Here is a 16066-nt window from a genome sequence, read left to right as displayed (position 1 = left end):
AAAAGGAATGGGTGTAAGGTGCCAGAGATACTGAGAGCCACCTCAACACGGGCAGTAGCAACATTTTGGGCTAGAAAGGCTCAGGCCTCAGCAACAGCTTTTCAGAGCAGCTGGTTGGAGGTCTAGTCATACCTTCACGAGCCATTATGTGAATATCTTATTCTCCATTGATTTTCAGTTTGGGAGACATGTCCGCAGCTCAGCCACTAAATAAGACCCCATTCACATTGCATAAAAGACCCGGGGTTTTGCTGGGGCGAGCCCCGACGACCCGGGTCTAGGCTCAGTGTGAATGGGTCCCGGGGCATCTACACGGCTTAGGAATTAGACCCGGGTCTTTTGGAGGGTTATTCCCTGGTCTCACCAAACACCATTGTAAAGTTAAAGAAAGAAAAAAAAATATCACAAAAAGAGCCAAGAGGTGTTGCCAGAGAGACCTGGGCAGACCCGTGTTCAGGGTGAACACGTTCTAGTCAGATATTTGCCTGGGTGTCCTGCACTGTTCCCCGGCAATATCCCTTGTTCATATACCCGGGATATTGCCGGGGTAGCGATCTGAAAGTGATATAAGTTTATGATTTTGCAGCATATGTGGCTATTTTTTTGTTTTTTTGTATGTGTGGCCCCTCCCTATTGTATTGCATGGGTACATCCCATTGTAATGACTGCCATGGAGGATTGAATAGGAAAAATGCTAAATTTGCTTACTTGTTAATCCCTTTTCCTTGTAATACTCCGTGACTACCCAGTTTCCCACCCATACTTTGTTTATATTTTTGAAAGAAAGCTTGGGAAGTCACTCAGACATAGAGGAAAAGGAGGGACTATTTACCACCCAGAGGGTGGGGGGGGGTTCATAACTAAGCTGGAGAGGGATTCTACCAATTGCAAACTGCTGCCATGTATTGTTTTGAGGAAAGAATTAATGGTAAAAATAATTCTTGAAAACCTTCATGTAATCAAAGTGCACAGGAACAGTTGGATTTGGTCCTCAGATACCATATTAGAAAAAAACATAGGGGGAAATTCAATTTCTGGCGATGTGGTGCGCGAGCATTGTGACGCACACATTGCCGACAATTACTGTAGAAATCTCCGCTCATTTTTCCTCACACCTCTGTGGGGTGTGCGGAATGAGTGGATATTTCTGTGAATTCTCCGCCTACAAAGTGTCTCGAATGTCCGGCTAATTGCATTTTCCCTTTAGTATGAAATCTGTGTTACCCAATGGGTGAGTTGCACTTTGCAGCACAAACTCTTTTGAGATCTCACCATCACAGCCACAGTTAGGGGCGGCCTAGGGAACATGACCAATTTTCCCCTATGCAATATTTGATCACTGTTCTAGAACACTACTGCAGTGCAGAAGAGACATGCGTCAACCATTCTGTGTGACAAAAAGGACCACTGAAGTAAACCCTTATGGCAGAAATTAATCGATTGCAAAAAAAAAAAAAAAAAGGTTAAGTTAATTTTTGTAAAAATATGTTGGGCTTTCAGCCCATTAGGGCTTTTCTAATCAAAATGTTGTTTCGACAGTCGACATTTCAAAAGAATTCATATTTGGTCACAATCTAATGTCCTTTAAATCATGACATAGGGTAGTGGGTCATTATTACTTATGCATAGTGCTCTTTTGTTAAATTTTGAAACCTGTTATTGGGCCTTTATATACCTTGCTGAACCAAAATTTTATTCAAATGTTACATGATATACAATCATTCATATTTTCCTTTAATTGGTAGAAAACACACTAGCATTTGTTATTAATATTCCCTACATATGTACTGTATAAAACTCAATGTTGCTGTAGTTTAAGGTTTTCAACCTCTGCCCCAAACAGTGATGTTGCTCTTTATTTTGTTTATACGTGGCTAAGCTGGATTCAGTAAACAGCGATAACCACAACTAATTGAACTCACATGATGCATACCACTAGAAATTGTATTTATAGTTGAAGTTTATTATTTTGCCCAGCAGGTGTCTCCATTTGGACAGTTTTTAAGTTCCCGAATTTTAAAATTATTGTTACTGTGATTCAGGTGGTTATTTGTGTATGTTCTTAACCAAGCAGAAGTTTTCTGTTCTTTTTGTTATGTTGTGCAAAACTATGTCATTAAACTGTATAATCTAAGTTATTGAAGTAAATGTGAATAGCTTTCCTAATGTATTTTGTTTATAAAAAGTCCTACTCTCCCCAGATTAATGGGTTCTTTCTGGTAGAGTAACTGTTTGGCCTGTTGGAGAAGCCATGAGTAAGACCCTTTAGCTATTTCTCTTGGTACCATACAGCATGAAGCTGACAGTGAATTGAAAGCATGCAGGATATATGTCCTCATATTTTGAAATGAATTATTCTGTATACTCCTGCATGATCTTCACTGTTATAAAACATTGGCTTGATTGGGAAGATGAAAGCTTTTTTAACACTACAGTTAACAGAGAAAATGATCTTGGTGAGAGTGTTAAGCAGGCAACAAATTTGGTTGTGCATGGATCTGGCCACATGGAGATATTGTAGCATTCCCCTCACTTTATACTTCCTGTTTGGCTGGTTATCTGAGATGCCAATAGTGTTCATTAGCCAACCAAATTTTATGTACATAATTTAAATAATATCTGGATACAATTACAAAAGCCAGGTAGCCAGTAAACCTAAACTCTACAGCCGGCTTCTACCTTTACAAGTTATCTCTATTGATGTCGATGGAAATACATCTTCCCTTACTTTTAAAATACCCTGATGGCTTCCTGACTGGCATTTGTCTCTTTGTATCGGAATTTGATTGTTCTGAGCAATTATTTTTGGGCTGCAGCTGTTATAATGTTGGATCAGTGTTTTACAAGGGCAACAGGAGGCAGATTGCCAACTGAAGATCACTGCACTGTTCTGTAACTTAACTTGCCTGTAGCTGATATTTTGAAGTCAAATCTGACTAGCTGTGACATGTCATGCTTATGTGTGTGTTTCATTTTTTGGTTGTGTTCACACTTATGTCTGCTTGTACTGAAGGTACTAAATAAAGTTTGGAAAGTTGTTGATTTTATCCACAAAAATAATCTTCCTCCCTGGTTTACAGAGGGATATTTGATCAAGAATGATATGGGAGCTTCTATGCCCTCTTGCACTTCCTCTCTCTCCTCTCTTTTTTTTTCTTTCCCCCTCTCCCTCTTTCTGCACATTTATGTAAACTAGCAATTTAATATTGTACTCCAATACCTGGTGCCAGCAGTTATCTTGCAAACCTGATGTAGGATAGCTACTCAATTAAAACAACTGTTCAAACATTATTGGTTAAGTTTCATTGGAAAGACACACACCGCACGAGTCCTAGATTTGATTTTGCAGTATTGTATTTGTATTGTGTATGTGAAGCACAACTATAGCTTTAAACCTGTACTCTTACAATTTTCATGCCTTTTATTTATGTTGCTTGTGTTTTGACTGTACATGTCAGTGTTTACAAACTTAGAACACTTGTTTTATTTTGAATGTATTTAATATTTTTCTTGTTTTGGTAAATCTCATATTTGTATCTGTAATAAATTAAGTTTGCTCATCATGTGAATATATCACAAAGTCAGACTAAGCTGTGTCTTTTTACTATACTACGCTACAGTGGTTGAGCGAGAATTGCAGCAAAAATCTACAAGTGGGCCTCTTACTAAAATGCAGTGCCTAGCTCTAGGACTCTGCATCCTACACTTGCTGAATGAAACTTTGTTTCATTCAGTGCTTATGAGAGTATTGAGATTGCTGCAGTAGTGGTCCTAGTGATTGATAAAATAACCCCCAACGCCTCCTGTCTTCTTGTTATTACCCCAGCTAATAAAAAAAAAAAATAATCTGGCCCTACCTGGGGGGTAAATGTATGAACATGCGGGTTCTTAAACACCCGCGTGTTCGGCGATTAAATTTTAAGCGGCGCTGCATTGTAAAGGGAAACTCCCCTTTACAATGCAGTGCCGCTTAAAATTTAATCGCCGAACACGCGGGTGTTGAAGAACCCGCATGTTCATACATTTACCCCCCTGGAGTGGGTCAGTGTGTCCCATATACCGAGTAGGTGGTGAGGAAGAATAGTAGATGTTCATATACCCCAACTTCACCATGTCACAGTATATACAATAAATCTATATTTCCTGGGTTTCAAGTGGGAGGGCAGGGAGGTATTTACAGCCTACAATTTTCTGTCCTTCTGGTAGAAATGCAGTAATAAAATCAATGGACTTCCCAAAACTGTTATATCCAATACAGATGTCCCCAATCTGTATCTCTAACGCATGCAGATGCACAAAACTTATCACAGAGTTCCTATGGAGAAACTAAAGGATCTGCACAAAAAAAATTACATTTGGACAAGCGCCAGGAAGGGATTGGCTTCCAAAACACTATTGCCTTTGCCCACTGAGCCATGTTTAGATATATCTCAAAATGATGTGACTGGATCACTTGTAAATAACTTATAGTATAAATTTATTTAAAGGAAATAGTGCAGGGCACTTATTTATATAATTGCAAATGTACTTATTTTTGATATTGTGTGTATGTTGGTAAAGGAAATATCTTTATTTCTGAGACCAGGGGAGGAAATTCGTTTTAAGTTTGCTAGTGGAAATGCATTATTTCTGAGGTATATACCTGATGCAATAAGCCTTTGTTGAGGAGGTCTTTTGTGTATTTTGGTAGGGAAATGACTTGTTTGGGGTTTTGTAACTTTCCATTGGGTATGTGTATACTGCAACTGTCTGACAAAAGGATCCATGTTAATCTTATGTTAATTAGTTCTTTTGATGTGTGAGGGTCCAGCACCCGAAGACACAGGAAGCTTAAATTAGACATGCTGTTAGATTTTCTTTGTATCCAAAATAAGATGCAGGAAATCACAGCAAGTTTTAGAATATCACAGATAAGTCTAAATATTTTTAGCTTTGCATTGAATGTAAATTCATGTTTGGGTAAACACATTGCATCCTGATTCTAAAAATAGCTCAGACCCCATGGGGCTGGCTTACCCTTTGAGGCTGTGTCCAAAAACTATATAAAAAAACACTGCTTTTGTATTGAAATCGTTCTTCTTGTTTCATTTGACCTGCTACCTGGTACCTTCAACCAGGGTGAGCAAGTAAACATCACTTCCTTCAAAGACCTGCTTGGAAACTTCTCTATCCCTGTGACCTACAGAGTAGACCCAACTCTAATCTGTTCCTGAGGTTTGGACCCAGCTTTCCGGTATCACCCCGCTGCCCAGCAGTTCTGGCCAGTGTGATAGGCCAGGCGGGATCCATCCACAGCAACCCTGATCCATAGGAAGAGGTCAGGGGTACTAGACCAGGTGCACCAGTAACAGGATACACTAGCAGCATCAGTTACCCAGAAGAAACCCGGTACTGGATGTCGGTAACGAGTCCAGTGGTCGCAGCATTTGTAAACCCCTCCTACTGCGGTTAGAGGGCGCATTTGGGATAACGAAAGGGAATGGTGGCAAAGTAAGCCCAGCTGGTTCCTAGCAGCAACAGACAGGATGGACTGCCTTTGCCACCCTGTCACAGATGGTTATTAGAACAAGAGACTATGTAAGTCAGGAGTTCGAAGCAGAACTATTTACTCCTTTTTCCGTAGCGGCTTTACACACGTCATTGTGAACTTATTTGCATTACTGTTTGTTCTTGTATTGTTTTTGCTATGTATAATATTTAGTGTTTGTTTCATTTTAGCCTGTTTAATCTTATTCTGTATATTTTAAGAACGGAGAACAATCTGCCTAAAATGTTCAAAGACTGTATACTATTAATAACAATATAATTTGCCCTATATATGGGTAAACTGCTCTCAATGTTTTTTGTTAAATAGCAAACAGACTGTTTTGTTACATGTTTGAAAAACTAATACAATTATTTAAAAACAAAAATAAACAAACTACCTGAAAGACAGTTTTAACTAAAGAGACTGTACAAAGGCACCATATGTCCTACACACAAAATATTATATATATTTATGGATTAATATCTATAATATAAATGCTTAGTGGCGTGTGTTAGTCTGTCTGTGTGTGTGTGTGTAAAAAATAAAACCAAGCTGCAGCGCCACCTGCTGGGCGGAGTTATACACTGACCTACTAAATTCTTAGTGTGTGTGTAAAAAAAAAAAAATCAGAAAGGGCTGAAATCTGATATACTAAGATGTTTTTAATTTGTTAATTTAATTTGGTAAGTGTTTATAAAGATTTAAAAAAATATATATATATATATATTTCTTGAAGGAGAAGTGACAGTTGGGAGTGGTTGCCGGGGGTGACAGTGGGGAGTGGTTGGTGGTTGCCGGGGGTGACAGTGGGGAGTGGTTGGTGGTTGCCGGGGGTGACAGAGTGAGAGGAGTGTGATACTCAGGACCGCTGAGAGAGATCCCTGTGTCTGGATAGACATCTGGATAGATGTGGCGATGGAGAAGAATGATGAGGTGGTGACATGTGGACAAAACCACGTTAAAAAAGGGCGCTTACGTCGGGAAGTAACGCTCTTCCCCTGAGGAGGCCTGGGCTATGGCCCAAATGCATGACAAGAACCTTTTTAACACCTTAAGTAGCTTGATTTGACTAGAATGCATGAGTATCATGCACGGGTTAACTTGTAATATATATTTTCTCACTCCCCAGCAGCAGGGTGCACTTGAGTCCCCCCTGTAATTGGTCAGCAGAAATGCAATGTATTGGGGGGGGCCTTATCACTCAGGCTTTTTGGATAAATAATGTCTTTGATTCACCTTTGATTTCCCCCACTTTTATTTGCGCAGATTGTGACATAGCCCACTATTATCATTACATTGTATTGTTTTGAACAATGCTTTTGCACATGGCTGCTGACAGACCTCATTGCTGCATATGCACAGAAATGATCATTTACTGCTTCTCCACTGGGGTAATAGTGATTACATAACTTTTCTGTGGGAGATCCCAGTGAGGTGTATTAATTTACAAGACAGTAGACATCTGGTGTATGTAGCAGGAGGACAAAGCTGATGATTATCAGGATACTTTTAGCTGCTCCTCTCTGAAGACTGACTTCCATGCTGAGAATTATAGTTTGAACTTACTGACAGAAGTATCAGGAAAATTACCATTAACTTATTATGCAGTGCCTTATATGATGTAAAACGAAATGTTTGTCAAGGTGAAAATAAACCTCCTATGCCAAATTTAGGTAGCCTACTTCCTATGCTGACTTTAGGTAGCCTACTTCCTATGCTGACTTTAGGTAGCCTACTTCCTATGCTGACTTTAGGTAGCCTACTTCCTATGCTGACTTTAGGTAGCCTACTTCCTATGCTGACTTTAGGTAGCCTACTTTCTATGCTGACTTTAGGTAGCCTACTTTCTATGCTGACTTTAGGTAGCCTACTTTCTATGCTGACTTTAGGTAGCCTACTTTCTATGCTGACTTTAGGTAGCCTACTTTCTATGCTGACTTTAGGTAGCCTACTTCCTATGCTGACTTTAGGTAGCAGACCTTCTATGCTGACTTTAGGTAGCAGACCTTCTATGCCGTATTTAGTTACCTTTTTACATGTATATTTAGTGTGCAAAATATGGAAACCCTAATATAATGTCTCCTAATAGTGTGTTTGACGTGTGCCCAGTACAGGTGGTATGCATTGTGGCATTGATTTTTCCAATGCATGGAATTGTGCAGGAGGGATGCAACACCATTCTTCCACAAGAGTCACTCACCTGATGTTTGGTTGATGGTTGTGGGCACTTCTGTCTCAGGCATTGTACCATTTAAATAATATTTAGCCTTGACCTTAAATTCTAAGGGAATGACTGCACACAACCCATGCCAGGTAAATGTGTCAAACAGCTTTACATATGCACCAGAACCCTTCACTTGGAAACAAGCACTCATGGATGTAGAGGTCTATAGGTTGGTGTCACACATGCACTTGTGTGTTTGGCGAACATTGAGAAGGTTATAGTCCTGTTGCCATATTACCATATTACCTTCCTCCACTGCTCAGAATTCTATTGCCTTTTGCTGTTTGCACCACTCAACATTCAACCATAAATTGGCAGGTGTGATGCATAGTTCATGCACTGCAACACAACTATTCCTGCTCTGTGGAATTTTTTTTTACTAAACTGGCTGCTCCTGCCACAGGTTGAAATTTACAATCAAGTTATCTGCAGTTGCTCACCCCTTTTTGTCTTGTAAGTCGAATTAATGCATAGATATCATCATCAACTTAACATATCAATGCCTAAGGTTTGATTTAAAATATAAATGTTTGTTGCCAAATATCCATTGTACATTATTATGTTGTATACTAGTAAAGGTTTGAAATATTACCTGTGTCTCCATTTATGGTCTGTAACTTAATTCTATACTCCCCACCTGAAATGCTTATTTTATATACTTCATCTGCTACTCATCTCTTCTTTTAGAGTCTGTGAACCTTTTTATAACATATTTAAACAGAAATGTCATGAACACACTTATCACATTTTTAGTGTGAATGAAATGAGTCACACAGTATAATTGTTTTCAGACAGGCTACAAAATTGTCTGAAATCACCCAACAGAACACTGCAAACGACCTACATTAAGCTGCCACCACAGAGAGCTAACTTACTCATGCCCTCCGGCTCACTGAGGTTTAAACTCCTTTAGATTATCATAGATTGGATTCATTCGGAATGTCAACGCAGTAAAAAGGTCGACAGTAAAAAAACAAAATCAACCAATCCAGAAACCCCAGAAGTAAGTTTAAAAATAATAATAAAAAAAATACGTGTCCTCCCTCTACCCAAACAGCTAAACCAACCCTAGTGCTGCCAGCCTAGGCTATTACTAGCAATATTGTGTGCACAAAAATCATGGGATCCCCCTGATTTTACTTTCAACAGCACTATAGCTGCGTGGTTTTTTTCTTCTGCGGATCTGATCTCCATAAGGAATCCAGCTCTGTCCTGACCAGCCCGGGACTGGTTTGATGTTATGGTAGGGGGGACTCCACGCTCATGCTGGTAATAATGAAATCAACGGGACCCCTTGCTGTCTGTCCCCCAATATTGCTAGTACAAATCTAGGGTGGTAGCTCTAGGGTTAGTTATGCAGTTTTACTTTTACATTTACTTTCTACCCAAACCATTGTACTTACTTACAAACTCAAAAAGTTATAGCTCAACTCTTATTCTCCTTGGAATCCAGGTGTCGGTGTGATATTTTTTTATTTTTTTTTGCCCCCACCCATGACCCCAAAAGAGGCATTCATGTGTTCCATATATGACAATCAGGACCCAGTGAAACAGATTGACCCACCCGTAATGTACATTTGAGTTAGAGCATCTGAAGCCACAGCAAGCATACAGACACGTACCTGCAAATGAAAACAAGCTGGAAGGGTGAACTGCCATTTATATAGCTGAAGATTAAATGTAGTAGATTTGTAAAATGTGCAGCATCAAATGATTCTAGAAAGCCCACACGTTAGTATTTATGTATTGTATTCTGTCCCTAGGGACAAGGAGCAAACTGACTATGCATCCAGTCAGGAATTGGGCCCACAAAGTAAAGAATGTTTGAACGGTGTACTTTAATGTCCTTAACTTTTATTCCCAAGACTACCCTTGATCTAGGATGTATCATCATCATTATTTATATAGCGCAACCAATTCTACAGTGCTGTACAGAGATTATATTTCACTCACATCAGTCCGTGCCCTATTGGAGCTTACAATCTAAATTCCCTAACACACAGACTAAGGTTAATTTTGTCAGCAGTCGATAAACCTACTAGTATGTTTTTGGAGTGTGGGAGGAAAGCGGAGCACCTGGAGGAAATCCACGCAAACACGGGTAGAATATACAAACTCCACATGGATAAGGCCATGGTTGGGAATCGAACTCAAGAGATCTACCTTAGGTAGGTTGCATCAGAACTTATGACACTTATCAGCATATCATATAGGCAGATATTAAATATCTGTATACAAAGATAAGTCTGCTTTTAAATAGGTCATGGAAATACACAGTGACATCTTTTTAAAGCAGGCCCCAATACACACACACACACACACACACACATTTTTATTGCTTCTGAATATCTGTACAATCTCATCACGCAATGAGACACAAACATAACAGTCCAATCATTTGCAATCTGTTGATCAAACGAGTGCTTTGTTGCACACATTACAGTGTATAAGCATTGAAGGATATTTGCGGGATTCAAGATTGCACATGTCATTTAGTGGTTTGGGCATATAATCATTTTGTAACGTCATAAAGATGACACAATGTTGTTATTCTTGAAGCTCGATATAAGGTTGTCACGCAGTGTGAGCACCCTATTATCGGGCATGAGAGGATTTATGTTTAAGAAACCAGGCATACATTTGTATACATTCTGCATGCCCTTGAGTATGCAGTAAATCTAAGAAACTCCCCATACTAAGAAAAGTTGTACAAAATAATTATAAAATAAATTGGCAAAGTTTAGCCAAATTATTTCCTTAAGTACTTTTAAACTCCCTCTACACAAGTTGATTGCGCAATAGCACCAGATACATCATCATACAATAGTAAGGTGAAACAAGTGATCCTCTTTTTAAATTTTTTCTGGCTTGAACAAAAATATCTATGTGCGGGTTTAAAGTAATATATAAGAAATATATGACAGCCATGGATACAATTTGACAATTATTTTTATTATTATTTGGTGAAAAATAGTAAAAAAGTAATAATTGTTAATTAAGCTAAACAATTTAGTGGTGGGGCAATTATGCACTGTTAATATTTGTAAAGCTGTGTTCTAAAAACATATGCTTCTAATTAAGTTAAATTATTACTGATCTACTTGTGGCTCAATTTTTTTTTATCTAACCTTAAGGATTCTTTTTAATGTTCCGTTATATATACTGTTCTCAAGTCTAAAAATAAATGTCTTCAGTTATTTATATTAAGAGTTGCAGTTGCACCTTTTTGTCTGTGCATTTCCTCATAACTGCATTAGATAGCAGCAAATAATATAATGAACCAGTTATTTAGCGGAATAAAAAAAAACAAACAGCCCTAGGGGTGGAGATAGCTTCCGATTTTTGTTGTTGGCATTTGTCCATTTCTCTGAACTTCTGGTACCCAACTGGTAAGACCTGTAATGTGCAGTTGTACCAGTGCCTGTCGCCAGCACAGTTGGAACGCACGATCAGCGTTGCGACGTCTTCCCCGGGAGCAGGTCAGTGTCGGCTGTGCTGCAAAGCAATCACAATCTGTATTCGCGCTCAGTGAGCTTGTTTGACGGCAGCTGTGTCAATGCTTAGACACTTTTACAGCCGTCGTACAATCAGATTAAGTTGGCAGCCTGTTCCTTCCTCTCTCTGTAAGTGGCTTTCATTTTTGTTTGTTGATCTCCATGAAAAATCTTCTAGTTTTGTTTCCTTTTCACGACCTATCCCTAGGGGCTGGTTCCATGTGGCCTTTATTTGTGTTGTTAGTTTGGGTAAAGCAGGGTGCAGAAAGTGAGCTGTGTGATCATACGTGAAGAGGGAAGTGGCTTTTGTCGTTTGTGAATTTCCTCCTCCTCCGAATGCTGCACACAATAACAAGCCTCGGACTGGCCTGCACAGCATTGTTTGTGTCGATGCTCAGATGTGCAGCTTGTACACTTAACTGTTGAGGGTCACTTCTTTGTAGGCTGCCCTGCGTAACCCGTGGCTGTCTGTGCAAATGTAACTGTAGCCGTTTGTTGTGGTTTCTGCACGCACAATTAATTAACACGGTACTAGAGAGTGGCGTTTACTGAAGAGCAGATTCATCCATGCACTGGTGCCTTAAGCTGTGCAAAATTTACTAGGCCATTGCTCGTTCCCTGGCACAGTAGCCTGTAGCTGCTTGTGCTTGTCTGTTAACTGCTTCATCACTGACAGATATGACACCTTAGCTCCAGTTACGTTTTATAGTTGCAGTGTTGCTTTTTAATAATTACATATCTTTTTCTTATATCTGTAGCATACATATTATAATGCACAAGTGACATTAATATGTAGGATATATGGAATACCCAGAACTAAGACGTGTGTGGGGCATGTGAGTATATGGGTATATGTATGTATGTATGTATGTGTATGTATATGTGTGTGTGTGTGTGTATATATATATATATATTATTAATTTTATATATTTTTTTTTCCTGCATGAGCAAATTATTCAAAGGAATGCTCCTATAAAAATTGTATAATTTATGCTCAGTGTTTAGTTCATGGATTAACAGAATTTGACCCAAAAAAGTCAGGTTTTTTTTTACGGATTGCAGCTGTTTGCAGTTATTTCTCTTCAGGAGTTTCAATGGCCTGTCACTTTTACTATTCCTCAAATAAAAGGCACTAATAGTATTACTGTTCCTATAACTAATTAACAGTGTTTGTCTATATCTTAGGTAGACTGCACCAAGTTTACAGTATTGAGTGAAGCAAGATATCATAACATGAGGCCAAGCTGCTCCTGTTAAAACACAGTGGCCTTGTGCATGCAGTCATTAGAAATCACTAAAACAGAGAAGTCTTCTCACTTTTATGCCTCGACTTTTATGTTAAGGACCTGGAAAACAGGTATTACCCTAAATTTTAAAAACATAACAAACCAAACATTTTGATATCGTCACCATTGGTTTGTCAGTTAGCCAATTTTAATTTGATATCAGCAGATGAACATGACAATAGTTACTTAGCTGTATCTGAAACATTAAGTTGTATTTAATAAAGCCTTTTTCATAGGCAGTTGAACTTGACTCATACTTAATGACCTAAAATGGCCGAAACTTATTGGTAGGACTGTGGCGTGTCATTTATACCAGGTTACTAGTTCATGCAATAGAAACACTAGCACTAATAAGGCACTTTGCTTACATTACTTCAGACCTAGCTAGGACAGGTGTAAAATGCAAATTATGCTAGGTTTATAAAGAGTGTCAGTACAGGTTTCATAAATGTATGACATTTTTGCCCATTAATTGTCAACTATTAGGTTGACAGCAGCCGTTGGAGAGAGACTATATTGGATCAATCATAGACAGTATAAGTTACTGATGCTAAATTTAATGGGTCACACTTTGAAGGTAGTTGCATAGATAAAAAATACTTTTTTTTTTTTTTTTTACTTTTGTAGTTTGCAAATGAAAAGCAAATGTTAGGTTGGTCTGGGCAACAATATCTTTTCTACTGTTACCTGTGTAACCGTTTTCAGTTTCTAGTATTTGTCACTTGTCTGATTAAAATAGCTCAAAGTCTGAAAGTGGTATTGCTATATTGAGATACAGCATATTTGTTTTGCTGCCCAGTTATGATGATACATAAGTCTCGGGCTTTTAAAGTCACTTCCATATACTGTATTGAAATAGTTGCTTGATATCACATGGACTGTGTAGAAATACACATAATAACCACAGTTCATTTTGTGTCCAAATCCTTTAGGTCCAGTGTATGCTCCTTGTTCACTGTTGCAGAGTACATATTGACCTCAGTTTGATACTTTTCTTACCTCTTGTATTTATTATGCAAGGGTGTTTGGCAACCTAGTGTTATGGTTGGTATTAGAAGTACTTGGGCCACCTGGGAAACTAGATCAGAAGGTGGAGTAAGACCACAAATTATATATCCAGCATTACTGATTATTCAGGTTTCAGGACAACTTATTGACTAATCCTCCATAGTGACTGAATGTCAAGTAACTTTAATTATAATAGTGTTACATACAGTACATCTTTAGATTAATTGATATCTATTAAAGGCATGGACTGCAGGGCTTCAAATCAATTTGGATTCACTTTTCTGAAAGTCTTCCATCCTGCATCTGCTGACGAAGAAGTGTCATAAGTCATGACATCTAGCCCACCACGACTCTGATACGCAGCCACAGTAACCTGATGGCAAAAGAGAACAATAGTTTGGTTAGGTTGATGATGCAAAAAACATAACTTCTTTTAGATGTTTAGTAAAACAGTTAAGTAAATGTTCTATTTAAAGGAGATGCTAACCTTTATACATTTTGTTGTGTTATTGGTGGACACAGTTTTGGTATATCACTATGAGCAGGCTCATTCAGAGGGTTGTGGTTATGGTTTTTTGCTTGTCCCACTCATATTTTCTTCATATTTTCTTGTTTTTTCTCTGTACCTGCTGGCCACACATCCCTTTTTCTTTTGCTATTTTATATTTACTTTAGACAAATAGAGGAAAAAGTAGTCTGTCACCTCCAGCACTCAGCTGAGCCTGTGTGATGTGTACATGACAAAGGGATAACCACAACATAACCACCTGGTCTGTCTAAAAATGATTAAAACCCCCTTTTTATCATCTCTCACAATCCCTATTAATTGCCACCACCAAGTTTTGATTTTAAAGCGAACACTTTGTGAAAGTTCTTCGTTTCTCCTTGCCTTTTTACAATCGAACATAAATTAACCAGAGTTATCGTAAACCAATCAATCCCTTGTATTTTAGTTATATACTGTTACAATAACTAAGCTATCTAGCATGTGCATTTCTGAAGGACACAACAACAGAATGTTATTAAATAAAGTTTTTAATAGGGTGTAAAATGTCACAATGCTGAAGGTATAAAAAAGATCGTAATTAAATGGCATAGTAGTAAAATAATGTAAAACTATTTCTCTAAAATAAGGATGAAAACAGAACACTCGAGTAATTTCTTTCAATTTGCATCTGGAGGATGGCAAGAAAGCGTACAGCAAAAGACTGGCAACGTCTAACATTAATTCCATCATATTTATACACACTGGTTTCCACCGACCCCCTCATTGTGAGGTCACCACACCAGGTTTGTGCATATGCTGATGACATTTCTTATGGTTTTTTTAACACATCAACATTTATTTATATAGCGCCAGCAAATTCCATAGTGCTTTACAAATGGGGACAAATACAGTAATAAACAATACTGGGTAATACGGACAAAGAGGTGAGAAGGCCCTGCTCACAAGCTTACAGTCTACGGGACACACATTTCCCCTCCAGTATGTTTCCTTTGGTATATCTTAGAAATATAATTTTACAATAGTCATGAAATATGACTATATTAAGCCAGTGATTTAGGAAGACAATTGAGTACTGTATTTTCCCAAAGGGCTAGGAATGAAGTTTGACATAGGCCTAATCTCACTGATTATAAATATCTATTACATTTCTATGCAAGTATGAACAATTTTGCTTTGACATATACATTTCCTTTGGTGGGGAAGAACAAGAAAGGGCTGGTGATTGGAGACAGGGGGTAGTGGAGAGTGAGGGGCCTTAGAGGAGGAGGTTTCCAATCTGATGCTTTCAATTTTAGAGTAGAAGAAGGTGGCAAAGTCAAGGTTCGCACATACTAGGGAGTTTAATGTGGCAAAGAGATGCCTATGGTTAAAAGGGATGGAGAAGTTAAGACTTAAAGAAGTATTGCTTAGCCTTGGAGAGGATGGACATGTAGGATGAGAGAATGAATTTAAAGTGAAGGACGTCAGTGAGATAGCGAGACTTCCTCCAGTGGGGGTCGGCAGTGCAAGAACTTTATTTTTGTAAGAATGGAGTATGTTTTTAGTGCCATGGTTTGGTGCTGGTGGCCAACCGAGATGGCAGGACAGAGGTGAAAGTTCAATTGTACTTGGAGACAGCTTAGTTGGGGCATGCCAGGCATCTAATTGGGCAGTGGAGTGTTTTGACAGATTGCAAAGTCTAGACCTTCAAGACTGCATTTGATGAGTAGAATTTGGTGGAAGGTGCTGGGGGCCAGATGAGGAGATGGTAGTCAGAGAATGGGAATAGAAGGCTGGAGAAGTCAGAAATGGTATAGAGGTCGATGAAGACGAGGTCTAGGGAGTGACTGAGGCTGTTGGTGGTAGAGGTTGACCATTGAGATAGAGAGAGCAGTTTGGTGGCTGCAGTGTCCGAGGGGTCGTCAATGGGAATACTGAAATGGCCCAGGATGAGAGAGGGAAGGTCAGAGGGCAGGAAGTGTGGGAGCCAGGCTGCAAAGTTACCAAGTATGAGAAATTTGGGTCCTGTTGGGCAGTAGA

At 38.8% G+C, this 16066-nt stretch overlaps 1 protein-coding gene across 5 annotated transcripts in view; it reads left to right on the top strand.

The window, feature by feature from the left end:
• The window catches only part of ATXN7L1 (ataxin 7 like 1), a 97443-nt gene that overhangs the window by 32038 nt on the left and 49339 nt on the right, over nt 1-16066 (top strand). For 2 of the 5 annotated variants that reach the window (XM_075208790.1, XM_075208787.1), the window contains exon 1: nt 14425-14829. The exons of 1 other annotated variant lie outside the window; for it this stretch is intronic. The gene's annotated coding sequence lies outside the window, so the exon portion shown is untranslated. Of the gene's footprint in view, nt 1-11118; nt 11231-11290; nt 11375-14424; nt 14830-16066 lie in introns of those variants that run through there. 2 more of the 5 variants (XM_075208789.1, XM_075208788.1) reach the window with 2 other exon arrangements.

Source organism: Mixophyes fleayi, chromosome 4 (assembly GCF_038048845.1).
Source record: "Mixophyes fleayi isolate aMixFle1 chromosome 4, aMixFle1.hap1, whole genome shotgun sequence".
NCBI lineage: Eukaryota > Metazoa > Chordata > Amphibia > Anura > Limnodynastidae > Mixophyes > Mixophyes fleayi.
This window is presented reverse-complemented; position numbering and strand designations above follow the sequence as displayed.